The sequence below is a fragment of the Bufo bufo genome, chromosome 1, assembly GCF_905171765.1.
Source record: "Bufo bufo chromosome 1, aBufBuf1.1, whole genome shotgun sequence".
In the NCBI taxonomy this organism is placed as follows: Eukaryota; Metazoa; Chordata; class Amphibia; order Anura; family Bufonidae; genus Bufo; species Bufo bufo.
Window position 1 is genome coordinate 308,799,441 of NC_053389.1, and position 12,309 is coordinate 308,811,749.

Consider the following 12,309-nt stretch of genomic DNA (forward strand, 5'->3'; position numbering starts at 1 on the left):
TTTTTCTTAATAAAACCAATGTAGAAAAGTTATCTGGTCGCAGCGGGTGGGTACATTTAAAGCAATGCGTCACTTCGATGCTAAACAGCGTATATACATATAAGGGCATCTAAATCTCGAAATACCCTCAATTAGTATCAATTCTCTGTCACATATAACAAAACCAAGACCCATCCCTGCCCCTAAGTTCCAAGAACCCCCCGTGCATCCCCCACCCAGCGTACCTGGCCTGGTACGGCCGCCACGAGGGGCGTTAGGGCGCTCATGCCCCTCTATTGGGTATTTTTCAAACCTTCATGATATCAAATCCTATTTAGTATGGACTATTATGATGATATTCATTATTTAAAAAAGCACAACAATTTATTTGTTTAGTATTAGGACCTAGTCACAGCGACAGCGAGAGGGTGATCATCAGTTCCAGTCAGGGTTTTCCCTTCTCGCCATTTCCCCTATCTATACGCCCATTTCTGTGGCGTAGCTCACCCCGCGCCTTTTCATACCCTCAAAGTCTGTTATTCGTGTCATTAAGCTTTGCCATTCATTTATTGATGGCGACCTGTCTTTCACCCATTGTCTCATTATTATTACCTTGGCCAATAAGAATCCCTTCAGCCAATAAACCTGTTCGTTTTTGGTAGTTCTTTTTTTGTACTCTGGAGGGAGAAGTCCAAGCACAACTACTTGGATAGTTAAGGGGGGACTATTCCCACTTTGTACCACCATCGCCTGGAATATGCTACCCCAAAAGAGCTTAATAACTGGGCAATCCCACAGCATATGTACAAACCCAGCAGCTACCAGGGAGCATTTCAAGCAACTGAATTCTTGTCCCTTATTACTATACATTTTAGATAGAAGACTCGGGGTAACATATAAACGGTGTATTATTTTAAATTGTGTCAACCGGTATTGTCTCGAAGGCGAAGCCTTCTTGATATTTTGATATATTTCCCGCCATTGTGAAGAGTTACATTCCCCTATATCCATCTTCCATTTATCTACACTTTTAAATTTAATGACCGTGCTTAGTTCCTCAATAAATCTCTTATATATTAGTGAAATCTTAACTTTATTCCCTACTATATTATAACAAAATAATAGAAACCTCTGAGTGGCTGCTATAAAAGATATTTTTTTAAGCGTACATGCTAATGCGTGTTGTACTTGAAGGTATCTATATTGTTCTAATGCAGTTATTGGTGTGTGTTGGAACAGTTCCCCTATTAATTTAATTTTCCCTTTCGTGTATATATGTGAAAATAACGTGATACCTCTTCGAGTCCAATAATCATTTTCGTTGAGTGCCAGGAATTCTGTTAACGCAGGATTATCCCATAGCGGGGAGAAATCCAGAATTTGGGGGGCCTGGATAAGTACCTTGATTTTATTCCAGGTCTTCTGTAGCGCGGCCCCGATGGGGCAACAAATATCTGCACGCTCGAGAAGCCCGGATTCCAGTATACTAAATATATTATATGTGTGCTGTTGAAGTTGCCCGGAAATATGGGATAATAATACTCCATCTCCGGTATTGACGCACCACTGTAGTTGTGAGCACAAGTAGTAGATTTGAAAATGGGGCAGGCCTAGGCCGCCATCAGTTGCCGCCATTCGCAAGTATTGTAGCTTAATGCGGACCCTTTTTCGGCCCCATATCAAGTCATTTATCAATCGATCAATCAAATTGAAGACACTATCCTCAATCCAGGCAGGGCAGGAACTAACCGTGTACAGTATCCAAGGCAACAGAACCATTTTGATCAAAGCAATCCTATTAATCTGCGAAAGCGGAAGTTTCTGCCATACCCTTATTTTTTCCCTTATTTTCCCGACTAGAGGGGTGATATTTAGTATATTATAGTCCCTGATGTTATTACTAATTTTTATCCCTAAATAGTCCAAATGGTCTCTTGGAGCAATAGTTCTAACTCTAAGATCGTTCAAGGGGGGCATCCGATTCAGGGGGAAGAGAACAGATTTTGTCCAGTTTATCTCATATCGAGCAACTCTACCAAATTCCTCTGCTATCCGCATAACGTCTGGGACACTTCTCCATCCGTCATTCAGATAGAGCAGCACGTCGTCTGCATATAGGCAGATCTTATCATCCGTCCCTCTCCCCCAAACCCCACTATACAAGGTTCAGCCCGTATCCTGCAGGCGAAGGGTTCCATAAAAATTGAAAAGAGGAGTGGAGAGAGGGGGCATCCCTGTCGTGTCCCCCGTTTTAGGGAGACGGCCGGCGTGAGCACCCTATTAACCCTGATTCTGGCTGTAGCTTCTCTATATAGCAATTTGACCCATCCAATAAATTCCTGACCCAGATTCATCTTATACATAACACGCCAAAGGAAGGACCACTCCACCCGATCGAACGCCTTGGCGGCGTCCAGTGACAGGATGGAGCGGTCCTCCCCCCCTCCAATCTGAATGTTAAGGATGGTCCGGCGTATATTTGTCTGGATCTGTCGCCCAGGGATAAACCCTGTCTGATCTGTGTGGACTAGGCTAGGTATTACTTTCACTTTTTAATACTTGGTTGCAAATCCTTTGCAGTCAATTACAGCCTGAAGTCTGGAACGCATAGACATCACCAGATGCTGGGTTTCATCCCTGGTGATGCTCTGCCAGGCCTCTACTGCAACTGTCTTCAGTTCCTGCTTGTTCTTGGGGCATTTTCCCTTCAGTTTTGTCTTCAGCAAGTAAAATGCATGCTCAATCGGATTCAGGTCAGGTGATTGACTTGGCCATTGCATAACATTCCACTTCTTTCCCCTAAAAAATCTCTTTGGTTGCTTTTGCAGTATGCTTTGGGTCATTGTCCATCTGCACTGTGAAGCGCCGTCCAATGAGTTCTGAAGCATATGGCTGAATATGAGCAGATAATATTGCCCGAAACACTTCAGAATTCATCCTGCTGCTTTTGTTAGCAGTCACATCATCAATAAATACAAGAGAACCACTTCCATTGGCAGCCATACATGCCCACGCCATGACACTACCACCACCATGCTTCACTGATGAGGTGGTATGCTTAGGTTCATGAGCAGTTCCTTTCCTTCTCTATACTCTTGTCTTCCCATCACTCTGGTACAAGTTGATCTTGGTTTCATCTGTCCATAGGATGTTGTTCCAGAACTGTGAAGGCTTTTTTAGATGTCGTTTGGCAAACTCTAATCTGACCTTTCTGTTTTTGTGGCTCACCAATGGTTTACATCTTGTGGTGAACTCTCTGTATTCACTCTGGTGAAGTCTTCTCTTGATTGTTTTTTTGTCCAGGACAAATCTAGATTTCCCTCCGAAAAGAGGGAAAAGAAGGGGTGAAGAGAAGCGCACAATAGGGTAATATTGTTTACACAATCAAATAAAAGATAGTAAATAGTGGGATTAATCCACACTCACCTTGTAGTGTTGTGCTTAAATAGGCACAACTCTACTGAAAGCTTCGTAATAGTAGTGTCTTTTTTCCAGGGATGCAGCCGCAGATGGTTTGTTCTTTTCGGTGGGATGTCCACTCCCCCAGAAAAGAGTTTTCAATATAAAAGAAGAAGGAAAATTTCTGCCTCGGCGCAAAATACTGGAGAAGACAATCTTGGTGCAAGAGGAATTCTTGGTTTTAATAGAAACAACGCGTTTCGGGGATTACAGACTCCCCTTCATCAGGTTTCATAGTGATACAATAAATACAACAAAAAGGAAGACATTTATAGATAAAATGTATCAAAAAAACCGCCAAAAAGACGCACCTGGGTGACGCCCCCTAAGGGGAGGGGCCACCCCCAGGTGTCATCCGATGTGCGGCTTCAGTTTTTGTAAAAAGATGTAGATATATAGCCGTTTTAGAGGTTAGGGCTAGAATCGCCAATCAGTTTGTGCAATAAATTTTATTACAAGTAGATTTCTTAATACTATTATTATTGTTCGAGAGAAGTTCTGTCATGTGATCGCTAACGATCACATGACCTCGGAGACCGGAAGCGGCAGCATCCTCTAGTGTTTGTGTACACCTCCTGTAGCTAGGGGAAACCAGCTCCCCGCTGACTATACAGGGTAAGTTGCGCATGCGCAGGAGTTTGTTTCGGAGCGGCCACTGGTTACTGTGACGTATTATGTCACATGATCGCTTGTTTCCAGTCACCTAATTCTATTTGCCGCTACTAGGTTTTTACTCAGCGATCCTGGCCATAGGTTGGTATATATTGGCTGTGGCTATTCATATGGACTCTGCTAGATATTGTGATAGCTCATACTAAAATACATATAGTAAAACATGTGGCTAAAAAATGGTAAAAATTGGATAAAATACATAGATAAAGGTATTGATGATAAAATAAACAATAAATAGTTGAATGGTATTCAGATACAATTCTAGAAGAATAAATAAAAATCAAAATAATGGCTGCTCTGTATGATATTTCCACAGTGCTATCCAATAGTGACATTAAATATATCATTCCAATGAAACCATAAATTAATAAATTAGATATTTCAACACGATACTAGATAAACACAATGAAGCTAATAGACAAGTAAAATTCGTATTTTTGTATATGTGTGTGGTATATAGGTTTTTATAAATTGATTTCAAAAGCCTCATTTAGCCCATAAGGATTCAGGCTATTAAGTTTGAAAATCCAGTACATCTCACGGCGTCTGAGATACTGGACATCTTTTTGGAGGTGGATTGGTATGAATTCAATGGGTGTTACAGTAAACCCGACACTGGTGCCATCGTGGTGTTCAGCCGCGTGTCTAGACACGCTATGTTTCATAAATTTTTTCTTTATATTTGAACGGTGCTTATTAAAACGGTTCCGTAGGGTTTGTATGGTGCGGCCTACATATTGTAAATGGCATGGGCATTCTAGTACATAGATTACATAACTGGAGTTGCAGGTTAAGTGGTGTTGTATTTGGAAAGATTCTCCAGTGATATGGCTATGGAAGGATGATCTTTGAAAGATACTATTGCAGCATAGGCATCTTTGGTGACCGCATTTGAAACTTCCTTTATGGGCTCTAGTGTCTGTGTCCTGATCATTATTAGGTTGTGTAGTTGGTCTTAGTTTGCTGGGAGCCAGAAGATTTTTCAGGGTTTTTGCTCTTCTATATGTGAACCGGGGGGTATCTGGAATAATCTGGCTTAGTATGGGGTCTCTTTTCAAGATATACCAGTATTTCCCCAGGGTTGCCTTTATGGCAGTATGTTTCTGGTTATAGGTGGTCACAAAATTATAGCAATATAGCCCAAAGTCAGTATTCTCCTTTCTTTTCTTTGTTGGAGCCAGGCATTCTAGTTGTGTTAGGCTTTTGGCTCTATCTTTGGCGCCCATAATGATCTTATTTGGGTATCCTTTTTGCTTGAACCTGGATATGAGAATGTTACTTTGCATATTGAAATCCGTATCCAGGGTACAGTTGCGCCGAATGCGTTTAAATTGGCTAAAAGGGATATTTGCCTTCCATTTCCTGTAATGTGTGCTGTCAAAATTGAGATAGCTGTTGCTATCTACCTTTTTGAAAAAGGTACGGGTTTTTATTTTATTGTTTTGGATAAAGATCTCCAGATCTAAGAATTCTATTTTCTTCCTATCTGATGTGCCTATAAATGAGATGCCCCAGTTGTTAGCATTGAGGTGGAGTATGAAATCCTCAATTGTAGATTTCTCTCCATCCCAAATGAAAATGAGATCGTCAATATATCTTTTAAAAAAGACGATATTTCCCCAGAATTTACTATTTACTTTCATATATAATAGTAAATTCTGGGGAAATATTGTCTTTTTTAAAACTCCTTCAAGACTGTTGGAAGACCATTTCAGGGCACTACCTCTTGAAGCTCATCAAGAGAATGCCAAGAGTGTGCAAAGCAGTAGTCAAAGCAAAAGGTGGCTACTTTGAAGAACCTAGAATATGACATATTTCAGTTGTTTCACACTTGTTTGTTATGTATATAATTCCACATGTGTTAATTCATAGTTTTGATGCCTTCATAGTCATAAAAATAAAGAAAACTCTTTGAATGAGAAGGTGTGTCCAAACTTTTGGTCTGTACTGCATATTTATATAGTCCAGCATTGCAGAATATATGTGTTCGTTGTGCACATCGAGCAATAATGTTAAAATATAACAAAATTTCCCCAGAATTTACTATTTACTTTCATATATAATAGTAAATTCTGGGGAAATATCGTCTTTTTTAAAAGATATATTGACGATCTCATTTTCATTTGGGATGGAGAGAAATCTACAGTTGAGGATTTCATACTCCACCTCAATGCTAACAACTGGGGCATCTCATTTATAGGCACATCAGATAGGAAGAAAATAGAATTCTTAGATCTGGAGATCTTTATCCAAAACAATAAAATAAAAACCTGTACCTTTTTCAAAAAGGTAGATAGCAACAGCTATCTCAATTTTGACAGCACACATTACAGGAAATGGAAGGCAAATATCCCTTTTAGCCAATTTAAACGCATTCGGCGCAACTGTACCCTGGATACGGATTTCAATATGCAAAGTAACATTCTCATATCCAGGTTCAAGCAAAAAGGATACCCAAATAAGATCATTATGGGCGCCAAAGATAGAGCCAAAAGCCTAACACAACTAGAATGCCTGGCTCCAACAAAGAAAAGAAAGGAGAATACTGACTTTGGGCTATATTGCTATAATTTTGTGACCACCTATAACCAGAAACATACTGCCATAAAGGCAACCCTGGGGAAATACTGGTATATCTTGAAAAGAGACCCCATACTAAGCCAGATTATTCCAGATACCCCCCGGTTCACATATAGAAGAGCAAAAACCCTGAAAAATCTTCTGGCTCCCAGCAAACTAAGACCAACTACACAACCTAATAATGATCAGGACACAGACACTAGAGCCCATAAAGGAAGTTTCAAATGCGGTCACCAAAGATGCCTATGCTGCAATAGTATCTTTCAAAGATCATCCTTCCATAGCCATATCACTGGAGAATCTTTCCCAATACAACACCACTTAACCTGCAACTCCAGTTATGTAATCTATGTACTAGAATGCCCATGCCATTTACAATATGTAGGCCGCACCATACAAACCCTACGGAACCGTTTTAATAAGCACCGTTCAAATATAAAGAAAAAATTTATGAAACATAGCGTGTCTAGACACGCGGCTGAACACCACGATGGCACCAGTGTCGGGTTTACTGTAACACCCATTGAATTCATACCAATCCACCTCCAAAAAGATGTCCAGTATCTCAGACGCCGTGAGATGTACTGGATTTTCAAACTTAATAGCCTGAATCCTTATGGGCTAAATGAGGCTTTTGAAATCAATTTATAAAAACCTATATACCACACACATATACAAAAATACGAATTTTACTTGTCTATTAGCTTCATTGTGTTTATCTAGTATCGTGTTGAAATATCTAATTTATTAATTTATGGTTTCATTGGAATGATATATTTAATGTCACTATTGGATAGCACTGTGGAAATATCATACAGAGCAGCCATTATTTTGATTTTTATTTATTCTTCTAGAATTGTATCTGAATACCATTCAACTATTTATTGTTTATTTTATCATCAATACCTTTATCTATGTTTTTTATCCAATTTTTACCATTTTTTAGCCACATGTTTTACTATATGTATTTTAGTATGAGCTATCACAATATCTAGCAGAGTCCATATGAATAGCCACAGCCAATATATACCAACCTATGGCCAGGATCGCTGAGTAAAAACCTAGTAGCGGCAAATAGAATTAGGTGACTGGAAACAAGCGATCATGTGACATCATACGTCACAGTAACCAGTGGCCGCTCCGAAACAAACTCCTGCGCATGCGCAACTTACCCTGTATAGTCAGCGGGGAGCTGGTTTCCCCTAGCTACAGGAGGTGTACACAAACACTAGAGGATGCTGCCGCTTCCGGTCTCCGAGGTCATGTGATCGTTAGCGATCACATGACAGAACTTCTCTCGAACAATAATAATAGTATTAAGAAATCTACTTGTAATAAAATTTATTGCACAAACTGATTGGCGATTCTAGCCCTAACCTCTAAAACGGCTATATATCTACATCTTTTTACAAAAACTGAAGCCGCACATCGGATGACACCTGGGGGTGGCCCCTCCCCTTAGGGGGCGTCACCCAGGTGCGTCTTTTTGGCGGTTTTTTTGATACATTTTATCTATAAATGTCTTCCTTTTTGTTGTATTTATTGTATCACTATGAAACCTGATGAAGGGGAGTCTGTAATCCCCGAAACGCGTTGTTTCTATTAAAACCAAGAATTCCTCTTGCACCAAGATTGTCTTCTCCAGTATTTTGCGCCGAGGCAGAAATTTTCCTTCTTCTTTTATATACTCTTGATTGTTGACTTTGACACACATACAACTACCTCCTGGACAGTGTTCTTGATCTGGCCAACTGTTGTGAAGGGTGTTTTCTTCACCAGGGAAAGAATTCTTCGGTCATCCACCACAGATGTTTTTGTGGTCTTCCGGGTCTTTTGGTGTTGCTGAGCTCACCGATGCGTTCCTTCTTTTCAAGAATGTTCCAAACAGTTGTTTTGGCCACACCTAATGTTTTTGCTATCTCTCTGATGGGTTTGTTTGGCTTTTTCAGCCTAATGATGGCTTGCTTCACTGATAGTGACAGCTCTTTGGATCTCATCTTGAGAGTTGACAGCAACAGATTCCAAATGCAAATAGCACACTTGAAATGAACTCTGGACCTTTTATCTGCTCATTGTAATTGGGATAATAAGGGAATATCACACACCTGGCCATGGAACAGCTGAAAAGCCAATTGTCCCATTACTTTTTTCCCCTTAACATGTGGGAGGTACATATGCAAACTGTTGTAATTCCTACACCGTTCACCTGATTTATATGTAAATACCCTCAAATTAAAGCTGACAGTCTGCAGATAAAGCACATCTTTGTTTCATTTCAAATCCATTGTGGTGGTGTATAGAGCCAAAAATGTTAGATGTCCCAATATTTATGGACCTGACTGTATATTGCAAAAATATCTGTGTGTAGAACAAAAAGTCTCTACCAAAAATACACAGCAGTCTAGACAAAGAATATCACAGGAAGATATAGTGCTCATAAGTGGGGACATAAGATCTTACAGACTGCTGACAGTGAGAAAATAATTGCCATAAACAAGAGAGAATCACCTATGGAGCAAGTGTATCCAGAGCCGGGATGGTGCTACCCCAACACGCGTTTCGGCGTGCCTTCGTCAGGAGGTAAACCCATCACCGCGGATCATGTGATTATAAAGGTCTTCCCACCAATGAGGTTGCATTCCCAATATAGTCAATTATTTTGATCACCTGGATGCTCAGCGGCAAAGACCTGATGAACAAGATACGACGCATGATCCTCCCCTCTGTCGGCGTCACCTCGTACCGCCCATGACACGTGACGTCTCACGTCATGTGGCCGACGACAAGACGCCAGGTGGGAGGTGCCCCACACCGTCTCGCACATCCCGTGCACACATCACAGGAGAAGAAAAACAGAGCGGTCAGGCTCCCTCTACTGACCCTATTCCGCATGTCTCTCATATTAACCATTTCAGCATATTAAAATTCACTCTCCCGGCACCTCCTGTAGATAGTAACAATATATATACCGTACAGACCAAAAGTTTGGACACACCTTCTCATTCAAAGAGTTTTCTTTATTTTCATGACTATGAAAATTGTAGATTCACACTGAAGGCATCAAAACTATGATTTAACACATGTGGAATTATATACATAACAAACAAGTGTGAAACAACTGAAAATATGTCATATTCTAGGTTCTTCAAAGTAGCCACCTTTTGCTTTGATTACTGCTTTGCACACTCTTGGCATTCTCTTGATGAGCTTCAAGAGGTAGTCCCCTGAAATGGTTTTCACTTCACAGGTGTGCCCTGTCAGGTTTAATAAGTGGGATTTCTTGCCTTATAAATGGGGTTGGGACCATCAGTTGCGTTGAGGAGAAGTCAGGTGGATACACAGCTGATAGTCCTACTGAATAGACTGTTAGAATTTGTATTATGGCAAGAAAAAAGCAGCTAAGTAAAGAAAAACGAGTGGCCATCATTACTTTAAGAAATGAAGGTCAGTCAGTCAGCCGAAAAATTGGGAAAACTTTGAAAGCAAGGGCTATTTGACCATGAAGGAGAGTGATGGGGTGCTGCGCCAGATGACCTGGCCTCCACAGTCACCGGACATGAACCCAATCGAGATGGTTTGGGGTGAGCTGGACCGCAGAGTGAAGGCAAAAGGGCCAACAAGTGCTAAGCATCTCTGGGAACTCCTTCAAGACTGTTGGAAGACCATTTCAGGGCACTACCTCTTGAAGCTCATCAAGAGAATGCCAAGAGTGTGCAAAGCAGTAGTCAAAGCAAAAGGTGGCTACTTTGAAGAACCTAGAATATGACATATTTCAGTTGTTTCACACTTGTTTGTTATGTATATAATTCCACATGTGTTAATTCATAGTTTTGATGCCTTCATAGTCATAAAAATAAAGAAAACTCTTTGAATGAGAAGGTGTGTCCAAACTTTTGGTCTGTACTGCATATTTATATAGTCCAGCATTGCAGAATATATGTGTTCGTTGTGCACATCGAGCAATAATGTTAAAATATAACAATATACAATAAATATGCTATGCAAAGTTTCATGATACATGATTTCAAAAATAGGTACATAGTACAAAATGAGCTGTATTTCATAATAAAACTAAAAGAAACATGATTATTCGTATGATAAAGCATGGGTAATTGATCATCCATTCATAAATAAATAAATACTTAAAAAACTATAAATATTTTATCTCAATATATATTGTAAATATGATACAGAACATTGTATATGTGTGATATCAGCCTAAATAAGGTGTAAGGTGAATAAAGTGCACACTATCGGAAGAATGAATGTGTAAAAAAATCATGTCATATGAATGAACTGATGAAGAAGTGACAAATGGAAAAATTTTAATATTAAAAAGTTTTTGGGTGACTCCATAAAAATAATGGACAATAATAAAAAAAATAGTGGTGATAAATAGTTGAGTGATGATGACAATGAAAGTATACACTCACCTAAAGAATTATTAGGAACACCATACTAATACGGTGTTGGACCTCCTTTTGCCTTTAGAACTGCCTTAATTCTACGTGGCATTGATTCAACAAGGTGCTGATAGCATTCTTTAGAAATGTTGGCCCATATTGATAGGATAGCATCTTGCAGTTGATGGAGATTTGAGGGATGCACATCCAGGGCACGAAGCTCCCGTTCCACCACATCCCAAAGATGCTCTATTGGGTTGAGATCTGGTGAATGTGGGGGCCATTTTAGTACAGTGAACTCATTGTCGTGTTCAAGAAACCAATTTGAAATGATTCGAGCTTTGTGACATGGTGCATTATCCTGCTGGAAGTAGCCATCAGAGGATGGATACATGTTCTCATTCTGTTTACGCCAAATTTGGACTCTACCATTTGAATGTCTCAACAGAAATCGAGACTCATCAGACCAGGCAACATTTTTCCAGTCTTCAACAGTCCAATTTTGGTGAGCTTGTGCAAATTGTAGCCCCTTTTTCTATTTGTAGTGGAGATGAATGGTACCCGGTGGGGTCTTCTGCTGTTGTAGCCCATCCAACTCAAGGTTGTGCGTGTTGTGGCTTCACAAATGCTTTGCTGCATACCTCGGTTGTAACGAGTGGTTATTTCAGTCAACGTTGCTCTTCTATCAGCTTGAATCAGTCGGCCCATTCTCCTCTGACCTCTAGCATCCACAGGACAGCCGCATACTGGATGTTTTTCCCTTTTCACACCATTCTTTGTAAACCCTAGAAATGGTTGTGCGTGAAAATCCCAGTAACTGAGCAGATTGGGAAATACTCAGACCGGCCCGTCTGGCACCAACAACCATGCCACGCTCAAAATTGCTTAAATCACCTTTCTTTCCCATTCTGACATTCAGTTTGGAGTTCAGGAGATTGTCTTGACCAGGACCACACCCCTAAATACATTGAAGCAACTGCCATGTGATTGGTTGACTAGATAATTGCATTAATGAGAAATAGAACAGGTGTTCCTAATAATTCTTTAGGTGAGTGTATGTGTGAAATAATGAATGATGAAAAAAATAATGAATGATGATAAATTTTTTTATGATGAGTGAAATTAACATAATTAGTGTGCTCAACATAAATGTGTATATAAAACACATAAATGTGTACATAAAACGTAAGCAGGAGCATGCGTGAACCATAAGCCA